The 12,622-nt window shown below is 40.2% G+C and overlaps 2 pseudogenes across 2 annotated transcripts; one reads left to right on the forward strand and one right to left on the reverse strand.

Annotated features, from left to right (window-relative positions):
- Positions 1-1,470: 1,470 nt before the first annotated feature.
- Positions 1,471-4,704, reverse strand: AT2G12385 (annotated as a pseudogene; the record flags this gene model as incomplete). The annotated part of the gene is made up of 1 exon: positions 1,471-4,704.
- Positions 4,705-6,935: 2,231 nt separating this feature from the next.
- On the forward strand, positions 6,936-11,401 carry AT2G12390 (annotated as a pseudogene; the record flags this gene model as incomplete). Its single annotated transcript has 1 exon — positions 6,936-11,401.
- Between the last annotated feature and the right edge of the window lie 1,221 nt (positions 11,402-12,622).

Below are 12,622 nucleotides of genomic sequence, written 5' to 3' on the forward strand. Positions count from 1 at the left end.
TGGAAGCGGCTTGGACCTCCATCGGATCACGAAGCCCATCTCGGCCCATTATCACTCTATGGGCGGGGCGATTAGGTTATTGGCCCGTCTACTATCATTTTCTTTCGTTTTGTATAAATAGATTGTTTTAGGGTTCTGTCCTGAGACATCTAGTCGACATTGAGTTTTTGCTTCAGTTTTATTTTCTGTTTTACTCTGGTTGTGCCGCTTTTGCTTCTGCAACCTATAATTCGAGATTTTTCCAAGTTATTCAGATTCGGCATTTGATTTCATCTGTCATCTGTCATCTACTCTTTATCTCTATACTTATGCAATATTATCATTTACCTGCGTTTATGTCTTTGAGCATGTTGTCTGAGTAGTGACTTAGAATTCTTAAGGATGGGATAGAGTAGTTGTGGAATCCGTAGTCTGTAGAATGGTTAAGTTTTAGAATTGATTGAATCCCTTCAGGACTATTTGTGTTTACTGCTTATTTCTTTCTGATCAACTGGAATTCGATCCAAAGCATTCCCGCACCCAGAAGGTGTTCGATGGAATGCTTGATCCACTAGTTCCTGAGATATTCGTGTCTATCCCAAGGGATTGGCCGTTTAGAGCGTTTATTGACTTTATCAGTCCGTTCTTATTGCCTGCATAGGTAGATTCCGTTAATGGGAATTAGTTTGGGCTAGCTTTGCTTGAGGATCTCTATCACGGGAGTGAATTAATTTGTTGTTGAACATGTTGTCTAGGGATAGATTGATTGCGCTTGTTAACCATTCGAACAATCAAGGATACCACTCTATTCGATTACCCCATCCTTAGGAATTTCTCTTCTATCTGATTTCTCTGTTTTATCGTTATCGCTTAATCGTTCTCATTGCCTGTTTCTTAGTGTTTGCAATTACTCGACCAGCTTACTCGACCCCACCCAGTGTCTGGCAACAGACTGTGCAGTCGAGTATAGCTGTTTCATTTCCTGTCTATTACTCGACCTGCTACTCGACTACATCCTGCTTCTGGCATCAGCCTGTTGTGGTCGAGTGATTTTAGTAATTCTGTTATTATTTCCGTTTTCTGCATGTTCGCTTAGGACTGTTAGAAACCTCAAAACTGTTATTGCTTGGCTTGAATTAGTGACTTCTGATCACATCTCATCTGTTTGCATCACACTCATTTGGATTGACAACCTTAAGCACTACAACGATATGATAGTGCTATAGGATTAATTGATCCCAAAAACCTATTATCAGAGCTACTATCGGACCTCGTCGATGTGAGACCCCGTCCCGGACGTCTCGGCGTCCGACGACCATGGACTCACATTCGAGCCTATTCCCAGTAGAACCTCTTAATTTTTCGCGATTCAACATAGAATTACCTTTACGAGGCCTAATTCTATAATCGCTTTCTTATTACACAGCGGAAGTCTTTCTAACCTTGGTTTAATACCAACCAACCCTTGTACCGGTTTCATCGTCTTTGTCCCTTATACTTAGATCGATTCTTTACTCGGTCAAGACATGCATATTGTTCGCTAACCCCTCTAAGCCTAACAATCGCATATTCATTTATCCTATTTTCACGGTCAATTTCCAAACGTCTATCTTAACTAATAAGTTAGATCGTCTACATACCTTGGCCAATATGCGGATTCGATTCCTCTTCGATCCGTCCATTAATCCTTTCCTTAGCCTTCTTGTTCCATATTCCTTTCGTAAGACTTGTATATTGATGGACCAATCTCTATCGTTACTTAGCCATACAACAAACCAACCCCACTGGTCTAAGTCCAACGATAGAGATTGGGGATCGTACGATTCCCTTTGTTCACGATGGCCGAATCTAGCTCTAGGCTTATTGGTCCATCCGTCCTCCAAACGTACGCCCCTTGGGTTTCATGGTGGACGATTGAGCCCTCAGCTTATCGAACCATCCATTTTTCCGATTCGGTCGTTTAACACTACGACTGCCCACAGTTTACTAACCATTTACCCGTCCGGTCCATGGTGGTCGGTAAAACTTTTGGCTTATCGATCCATCCATACGATCCGAACGATATCCTTATCACACACAAGGGTCCGTGGATTCAACCATTGAATCATCGTAGGCTTGCCCATGAAATCCTTCTTCCGTCGGCCTTTGGTTTACTCGCGGGTCAAACATCTGTTTTGTCCATCGGTTCTCACCATGGACTTTCCCGTTGGTTCTCTGTCGAGTCACCCTTTGGTCTTTCACCAATCTCGGATCGGTTTTACCATCGGCCGTGGCGATTGATACACAAAGGCGGACACCATATTGATCATATTGGGTGAATCACGTTCTTTACCCATCTTCGGTGCTTTCTTCCTTTTATCGGTAATATTGCATCCATGGGCGACCCTTGGGTGTGTTCGGATGCACTTATCTTTGTGCTTCCTCGAACACCTTTCCCGATCCGCCTATCCCGGTCGGTAATCCGTCTCTTTGTTAGATCCGATCCGTTTATCCAACGATCGATCTGTCCGATCCGATCCGTCCAACTATCGATCTGTCCGATCCGATCCGTCCAACGGACGGTATGTTTGATTCGATCCGACGATCGGTCTATCTGATCTGATCCGTCCAACGATCGATCTGGCCGATCCGATCTGTCTGACAGTCGGTCTTGCCGATCCGATCCGTCCGACGGTCGGTCTGGCTGATCCGATCCGTCCGACAGTCGGTCTGGCCGATCCGATTCTACTCTATGACGGTCGGTCCTTCCCATCCATCCTCTACATTTCATTGAACCGTTAGACAAGGAGGTCGCATGCGCATCAGTTCGGTCAAGTTATACTCGCCGTGCCGCACCCCCTTTCCGACCAACAACTTCGTGGTGTGTTTGGACTATTTGTGGTGTGTTGTGATGGTGTGGATGATCGATGTGGAATGATTTCAAAGTCCTTGGGCGTCCTCCCTTATATAAGGGGCAAATGGATGCTTCCCGAAGCATCACATCCATTCCTTGCACCCTTCCGTAAGGTCACATCCGTTCCTTTCATCCTTCCGAAGAGTTGCATCTTTCCATACGTAACTGCTCGCCTTTATCCACCCTTTGGGCGATGCAACCGTTCGTTGGTACCTGCTCGACCTCACACCTTTTGGTCGAGACACCTCTTCACCCGTGAGCTACCACAGTCCACCAGCTTGAGTGTCAGCTGACCGAACCACTCAGCTGGGTCAGTACTCGATCAGCTCACCGAGCTCAGTCGAGCTGTTGGTCAGCTCACCTACCTGAGCTAGCTACTCTTCCAGCTGGTTTAGCTCACCTAGCTTAGCTAGCTAGTTCATCCAGCTTGTTAGCTCACCTAGCTGATTCAGCTTGAACTTTCTCATTCTTCCGACTAAGTATTTTGGTCTGTTCCTCGAACATGATCTAGTTTTCCCCTAAAACAAACCGGCCTCTTTATGAACTCGGAACGCGAGCGTTACAGTGGAGCTGTGGACAGAGCAGTTCTGATGGGATCCCTGGTGAAAGTCGACCAGTCAGTTTGGCCACGGTAGAACAGGGTTAGCAGCTCGAGCTCCAATTCTGAGAGAGTCACTTCTTTGGTTTTTGCTGCAAACAACCAAAAAAGGAACAACATTATTAACGGCACAATTAGTACAAAGAGCAAACAACTTATATATACTAAACAGGAAATAAAGGTATCGGATCTCCTTCTGACCAATGGTGCTGGTCCAGGTCCTTATCCTCCTCGTTTGGTCGAACTCGCCGACGGAGTGACGGTCCACTTTAAAGAAGAAATATTTGGCTCGCTAGTGAGTATCTCGACACGCCTTCAAGCAACCTATAATTAGAGATCCGGGACGAGCGCTGATGTAGTAGGTCCCCAGGTCGCTTGAAGCGTTGGTTTTGACCTGACAGTACTGCAGCAATTCGTGGCAGCCGAACTCTCTGTTCAATTCCCGGGCTCAGGTGAACAACGCTAACACGTGGCGAACAAAATTTGGGCACATCTGGGAGAGGCGAGTCCGAGGCAATAGAGCATCTCAAGGATACACGCCGGAATCAGGAAGAACAGCCTGCACTTCTCGAAGAAGTTAGCGTATGCACAGCACCGTCCCTCCGGAACGTTCTCGGGAGTGAGCGGTGACCTCTGGAGAATCATGTTTACCTCTAGTGGGACTTGGCATCTCCTCCGGAGATCGACTAGGTCGTTTGGTCTCATCGGCGCATCTCCTTTCTTCTTCTTGGGAAGGCTCTTCTTTTTGGGTTGATTCGCCTTCAACGAAGGCTTTCGGACTCGGCTCGGCCCGCCTAGGGTTCCGGCGTCGTCTGGTTCTTGCCGCGACGATGCCGACTTTGACTCCAACGTATCTCGTTGTCATCGTAGCTGTGGTTGCTCTGGTTCTGAGAATCCTCCAAGTCGCTCATCTTTTAGTTTCGAAGAAGAAAAAGTGATGGAGGTGAAGGAAAGAAGAGAAAAGCAGATCGGAAAAAGAGGATTAGCAGAGAAACACGATGGAGATAATAGAGGAAAGATGAAAATTTTCTATCTCAACAAAGAAATTAAACGCAGTAAATATTAGGAGAAGAAAGAAGTTACCTTGGAAGTTGTGTGAGTTGATGTGAAACCGAGTGGAGACGTGAGAAGTTATTTAAAGGGCCATCATCACCATGATTTTCGAGATTGCAGAGATCTCTTCCCCGTGTTGAATCTGAGCCGTTGGATGCGAGGCAACGAAGGGACGCGTCATCTCGACTGTCCAAGTCGGCAGCAATCTACCTCGCGTATCGGCTCGATATCTTTTGATTCAGGTAATCCGAACCTAAACCGATTTTAATGAGTTTATCCTCAAAACTGATTGATCTTATCATGATACCACCTTATCAACGATATTTTCGCAATATCACCTGAATTAGATCTCCGCTCATCGAGTTCGCCTACTCACTCAATGGGCTGGGGGGCAAATGTTGGAGCAGGATTTCCTCCAGGAATCCACCTGCGAAAATACCAGTCCAACCCAATAAGCCCAGCAAGCCCATCACGTAGAGGACATGCGCAACTCTGAAGCCCACATGTGAACTAGGTATGTTGGGCCTTATGGGCCTAATCATCTGCTGAAGGGAGATATGCGAATAACAATTTGGGAACTGATGAAGAAATGTTCGCGGAGCCGACCTGATATTGCGGAAATGACCTGCCGAATATCCAGGAGAATCCCCGCGGATCTCGAATGGATATACTCACGTGCGTAGACCTATATAAGGAAGCAAGGACGACTTGGAAGAGACATTCATTCATCTTAACACTTACACTTATATTTTTACACTTGTAATCTCATTCTACATTGTAAAAGCTCTATTGTTATCAATACAAAAGTCCATTCGTTCTTAGCAATATAAATCTCAAAGTTCTTGTGAAGATCTAGCCCTCCTTTCTCATAAATCTATTTACAAATCTCTAGTGTGGATTTCATAAACCCACAGAATATCTCAACAATTACGACCCAAAATATTGATAACATCTTTCCAATAATCTTGCACAAACTAACCATATATACATTTACTTGATTCTAAAGAAAATTAGTTTTTAATGATAATGAAATATTACCTTAAAATCTTAAATAGTATTCAAGCGCAACATCAATTCCCGTTATTCCTATTTTCATTGAATTCAGTTTCCGATTTTTACTCACACAAAATCCTCTATTCAATATTTTTTGGTAACACAATAATATGTCCCTTCCAAATAATTGAATGGTGATTATACTCTCCGAGATTTTTGCAACCCAGTTACAAATGAAAATCCAAATACAGAAACAAATTTATGAGTATAGACTAATGATATTCAAGCATATTCCTAATTTGAAACAACTCTAAATCTTTATGTCCTGATTTATTGCGATTAGAATATTTTGTTTGCGTGTAGAAAGTTAGGGCTTACAAACATGCGGTTGACACTAAAAATATGGTTGTTCGTTCCGTCTCATTTCATCATCACCTAAAACTCGATCTTGCAAATACTATACACATAAGAAATGACAATAAATTTTGCTTACCTCAAAGATGTTAGGCCTTACAAGGGGGCGTGGAGGTCCAGGTTAAGATCCTAGAGAATCTTAGTATGGTCTAGCCTGATGAGAAAGTAAGTTTCCATGTTCAAAAAAAATGATTCTAAACCTTTTTCTGATTAATTGAAATGTTGGTATGTGTTAAGGAGAAAATATTAACTCTTTTAGTTGCTAGCTTCATCTTCGTGTTATGGATTTAAAATCAGGTGGCTTGCACCTATCTTAATAGTTAATTTCAGCTATGTTTATTAGTTAACTAACTATAAGTTTTTATGTCATTGTCAGATTCAGATCATATGTACAATTGGCGAAGTGGTGTATGTTAATTAGTCCTTTTGAAACATTAGATGCAAAAGAATTAGTCTTGAACCCAACAAGAGAGAGAGAGAGAGAGAGAGAGAGAGAGAGAGAGAGAGAGAGAGAGAGAGAGAGAGAGAGAGAGAGATGTGTCATCATCTCCGACCATGACTTTTTCGGTTATGGGCCTTTTGTTCTTCTTCTTTTTGTAAAATCCAATTATTGGCCTTAACCCAACTAAATAAGGTGCTTTAAATGCTTTTCTTAAAAGTATTGGGCCAAATTAAAAGAATTAAACAGTAGCGGGTCTTAAATAATACATTTCTTTTATAAGAAGTTTAAACATTTAAACTTTATACTACGAGTGAAATCCTAAAATTTACGGATTTGAGTCGATATTAATACAAGATTGTATACGACGGGGTGAAATCCTAGAATTAACAATCATAATACTATTATACAATCTTAAACACTAAACACAATAGACAATACTAATAAAACAAATACAACTTAAAATTTCAAAATTTTAGTTATAAAATATCGTCTTGCGGTATAGGATACATTTTAAACAAAACAAAACCATATACCTACATATCATCATAAAAACAAAAATTCGACCAGTTCATTTTAGATGGATGTATCCGTTTGAAAGATATATGAAAGTTCTGAAGGATTTTGTGAGAAACACTGCAAGACCGGAAGGGTGTATAGCTGAGTGTTATCTAGCTGAAGAATGCATACAGTTTTGTAGTGAATTTTTGAAGAAGACAACAAATGTTCAGGAAAGTGTTGATAGAAACACTGAGTATGAGAGCAACTCTATACTTGAAGGGCGTCCAATCTCAGTAGGCTCTTATATTAATCTTATTGAAATGGAGACAAAAATAGCCCATATGTTGTCATTCAGAATATGGCAGTCTCTGAATCTTATGTTGAGTAAGTTCCAATCTCAATAGGCTCTTATATTACTTAGCTATATATATTTTACTTATCCATATGGCTGTCTCTGACTACTTCTAATTTTTCCTTATATTAGTGAGCACCTGCAACATCTACAAGACTCAAATGTAAGATGCAGACGTGATGCATCACACTTATAGAACTTGCACACTCAAAATTTTGCTTCATGGCTTAAAAAACAGGCAAGTTTATCTCTCACACTTGACACTTAAACACTATAATTTATCAGTAATCATATAGGTGTCTGACATTTTCTTTCTAAATTTGTTAGATACCTCTTGATTCAAACAGACATGAAGAAACACTTAAATGGTTAGCTTATGGTCCACGGAGTTGTGCAAGGACATATTCTGGTTATATAGTGAATGGGCAGCGATTTCATACAAGAACAGTGGATAAGAAAACTCAGAACAGTGGTGTGTACTATGAGGCAACTGCTATCTGTAGGTCTAGTGCAAAAGACACATCTCAAGTGGTCGATTTGGTTTCATACTATGGCTGTATTACTGATATTATCTTGCTGGATTATAATGTCTTTTACGTTCCATTGTTCCGGTGCAACTGGGCAGTAAAAGGCAATGGAGTGAAGCAAGAGGATGGTTTTACACTTGTAAACCTGAATCATAGTCAAGTCTCATTTTTGAGGGGTCCGTACATACTAGCCTCGCAAGCAAAACATGTTTTTTACCTAAGAGAAGATGGCTCGTCACCTTGGTATGTTGCATTGAGAGGTTCTTCAAGAAGATTCAGTCAGAAAGAGTTTGTAGATTCAGTTGCAGCGATTGGCACATTGCCACCAAATGTTGACATAGACGCTGACTTGGATGAAGCTGAGAATGAGAGGACTGATTGTGAAGGAATTTATGTTTGTGAAATGTAGTTTTTTTTTGCTTCATTTTCATTCCTTGTTGCATTCTGAATGTTTGATGTCTGTTTCCCATAGTGTGTTCAATCTCTTATTTGCATTCAGTGTACTTAACCCTTTACTCTTTCATTTTTCTCAGGTGATTTAAGATGGGACAACAGAAGCAAAAGCGAGGTAAAAGTAACAAAAAAAAGGTCAATGCAAAGAATGCCAATGATGAGGTTGAGTATATTGGAACAATTGAACCACAAGTCAATGATGAGGAACATGCACAACCAGCTGAAGTTCAAGTATCAGATGCAGATCAAGTAGCAGATCCAGATCAGGTGGTTGATGGAGATCAGGTAGCAGATCCAGATCAGGTGAATGATGAAGATCATTTGGAACCAGATCAAGTAGCAGATCCAGATCAGGTGGTTGATGGAGATCCGGATAAGGTCAATGAGGAAGAGCCTCACGGAGAGCTTGTTTTATCTGTTGTTGATGATTGTGTTGAGCCAAAGCGTAAGCGACATCGAGGACCAACTAGGCTGAAGGATATTGCCAAAGATCCAAATGTCAGAGTAAGAGTAGAGTTCACTAACATGGGAGAGCCTATTGGTAAAGACTCAGTTAAGCTGGCATCATATGTAGGGGCATTGGTAAGAGAACACGTTTCAGTCACAATTGAACGTTGGACTAAGATTGGTGAAGAACTCAGGACAGTTCTCTGGAAGTCTGTTCAGGTAAGCTTTGTGTAAAATTTACAAGTTTATTAGATATTGGTGAGTACTTGACTGTTTTGTTTTTTATGGCAGGCAAGGTTTGAACTAGATGAAGAGTACCAAAAGGTTATAGTGCTTAGGCAGATAGGATGTTTGTGGAGGTCCTGGAAATCAAGGCAAGTTACAAACATTAGAGAAGCTAAGACTAACCAAGAGAGGATGAACATGCGACCTAAAAACATTTCTCCTTTTGATTGGCGTAAGTTTGTGAAGCTCAAAACTAGCCAAGAGTTTAAGGTATGCATTTGGAATTTGTAAATTTATCTATATACAATAGAAATTAACATTCATTTGTTAGGTTGTAAGTGATAGCTACAAGGAAAGAAGGCGCAATCAGATTCCAAATACTAGTAGTCGCAGGGGAATGCTTAGACTTGCCGAAGACATGGTAACAGTTGTACACACTTATATTGTTCATATTGCTCAGCCTTTTTCCAAAGTCCAAACACTTATGTATTAACTGAGATCATTTTTTGGTTTAGAAAACTGCTAGTGCAGACCCATCTGAAGTGACAAGGCTAAAGGTTTGGGTTAAGTCACATACTAAGAAGGATGGTATACCAGTGAATACGAATGCTGCTGAAAAGATTGTGAGTTGTTTTGTTTCGTTTGATTTGCATTTTGGCATTTTGAATCACACTTGATATTTTAAAATGTATCTTATGAGTTTTAAAAAAAGGCAGAAGAGATTGTTAACAATGATAATCCATCGGCAAATGAAGCACAAGATTCACTAAGCCAACTGTTAGGGCCTGACAATTCTGGTAGACTGAGAGCAATGGGTCGCAATATGAATAAGACCAAGTTAGCTTGTTTCCAAGTGAAGCACAAGTGTATGGCTGAAATGCAAGAGAATCAGCTTCATCTACAAAAGAAGGTCAATGAGCTACAAGAAGTAATTGAAAAAATGAAGAACCAGGTTAGTGAACTTATCTATTTATATATACAAACTTAAGGCTCAATTAGTACATACGATTTGACTTTGTTTTTCTTTTTTTGTAACAGAGACAATCAGCTGAAGTAGGTGAAAACTCAGCTGCAAGAGTAAGTCACTCATATCATATACTTTGATCTGTTCTAACAGATACACTAACTTAGTACTTTGTCTATCTTTTACTTTTACAGAGTGTGAACAAAAGAACACAACCAAAATGTTTCTTACTTGATTGGGCTGGTTCTTATGCAAAAGTTGCTGAGGGATGTATTATTTCTTCTGATCCGGGTGAATTAGTGAATGACTGTCGCTTAGGCCCTACGGATGTTAAAGTCTTGATTGACACTGTTATTGAACCAGAAGCATTCCTTTGGAGACCTGCGGCTAATATGTTCACCATTGAGAAAGCTGTTGGACATATGATTGCATGGCCTGCTGCTATGTGTGTTAGCCTAGAAGAGGATCTCCAACAAGAAGACAATGCAGGCCAGGTAAAGTTTATTATTCAGTCTCATTCTCATATTAAGAGTAATGATCTTCTATTAACATAATGAATTTCTGGGTTTCAATGTTTTTGATAGGGACCAAATAACAAATGCCAGCTTTTGGATTTGTCTTCAAATGAGTTGTTGTTGCAGAAGGACGTGGGCAGACCCAAGAACCAAATGCATTAGTCAATGGGCTTCCTCTCGGACCTGCAGCAGTGAAGATATTTGTCGATGCAGTTCTTCAACCAGAGACGTTTATATGGAGGCCAACGATGGATGTGACTTATCTTGAGGACTGTTTAATGTCTTTTGTTGCATGGCCTATCAACAAAGTTATCTTTGAAAACCCTTCAGATGCAACATGGCAGAAATCTCCACTTTAGACTTCTGCTGCCAGAGGAAAATCACCATTGGAAGCAGCAACATTAGTAGGCAAGTTTGCAGCATCAGTAGGCAAGTCAGCAGGATCAGTAGGCAAGTCAGCAGGATCCGAGAAAGCAGTAGCGTCCGGGAAAGCAGCAGCATCAAGTTCACAAACTGCAGCAGCAGGTTATAAGCCATCCCCTGAGATATCTACAGCAAAAGGTACAAAATCCGTTGCAACAGTTTCAAAGGCCATAGCTGAGAAGTCCATAGCTAAAGGTTCAAAGTCTCCTGTCAAGAAAAGTCAGCTGCTGGATTCACAACTCCCTCTGAGTAGATCTCCGGTATTTTGTATGTTGTTATTACCTAGCTATTGAATATGGTTATTTTTCTGCATACATTAAAACTGGTTTATATTGTAACATGGCAGCATAAAGGTGTAGCTGAAGTTATCAAGGCCAATCAGAAGTGTAAGTTAATGGATATCAGTGGAAGGAAGCAGGTGGTTGCTGAAGGACGTGTGCATTCAGTCGACCCAGACCAAAAGGTACACCATGTTCGCTTGGGAAATAATGCAGCTAGAGTTTGGGTGGATATAGTGAAAATAGATGATGCAGCAGTTTGGAGGGCATCAGATGAAATCGAGTATATGAGAGATTCACTTGGTTCATCTATTGCATGGCGAATGGATAAGATGGTCATCTATTGAGTTTAAGAATAAATTGGGGTAAGTTTCTATATTACAGTGATCCTTGTACTTTGGTTTTATATATGAAACTGAAATGAAACATTGTTGATTATTGCAGGGAATGAAGACACTTTGGTCCAGGTTAGCTAGTTTAAAGTAGTTTTAGACTAGACTAATCAACTTGTGTTATGTAATTCAGAATCAGACTTGTTGTCTACTTTGATTATGTTAGACTAGACTTATGATTTAGACTTATGTTATGTTGAATGATTTGTATGAATTTTTTCTCTATGTTGGATTTGATTCAGACTTAAGATTAAATTTCTATTCAGACTTTTTTTCCTCTATATTGGGTTCTGGAAATTCAGATAATAACAAAAACAAACAGGTTGTGAACAATTGTATTACAGCATCACTAAACCGCATAAATAAACAAAACTCAGCAATTATTTAATGTTATGGTAGAAGAATCATATATCATAGCATCAAACGTAATGCAAAAAAAAAACTGTTCGCAACGTGAACTAATTGCTAACATAGAATAACCTATTATGACACGAAATTAAAATCGTCGTTAGTTTTTAGCAAAAAATTAAAGTGCTATATTACTATTTAAAACAGCGTTCTAATTTTGCTATTATATCATTAAATATAATAGCGTTTCCAAAACTGCTATCGTAGGAGTGACACCTACCATAGCTGCCGAGAACATGGCGTTTATGAATTTGCTATAAATAATGTAAGATAGCAGATTTTTAGCGCTAAAAATGAACAAATTTCTTGTAGTGAAACAAAATATGAAGCCCTAAATTTTGACAGAGGAAAATAGTAAACATATGAACATGGCATAGTCACGAGAGCTTACAATGCCTGGACATCAATAGCGAGACAAGAAAGCCCGATGAAGAGTTAATCGTGGATCTTAGAGACTCACAAATAATCGGTAGCGATGGTTGGTAATTGCACACCATGCCTCCGATCACTGGCTATATAGCGAAACAGTTCTTCCCTAGCATAACTACGACGTCACTTCAAAATTTTAAAAATATCTTAATCACCATAATGTCCATCGATTCATCGTTTAAATCATACTATCAATCATTGCGCAAAACAAACAAAAGTTTAAAATTAAAGGAATTTGGGAAGGAATACTTACCAATATAAGAAAATTATGGTTGATGGAGTGAATCTTTGGGAGTTTTTCTATTTGCTACTGGAAGGTATACTCTGGTGATTGATGTG

This window comes from Arabidopsis thaliana, chromosome 2, assembly GCF_000001735.4.
Source record: "Arabidopsis thaliana chromosome 2, partial sequence".
Taxonomy (NCBI): Eukaryota; Viridiplantae; Streptophyta; class Magnoliopsida; order Brassicales; family Brassicaceae; genus Arabidopsis; species Arabidopsis thaliana.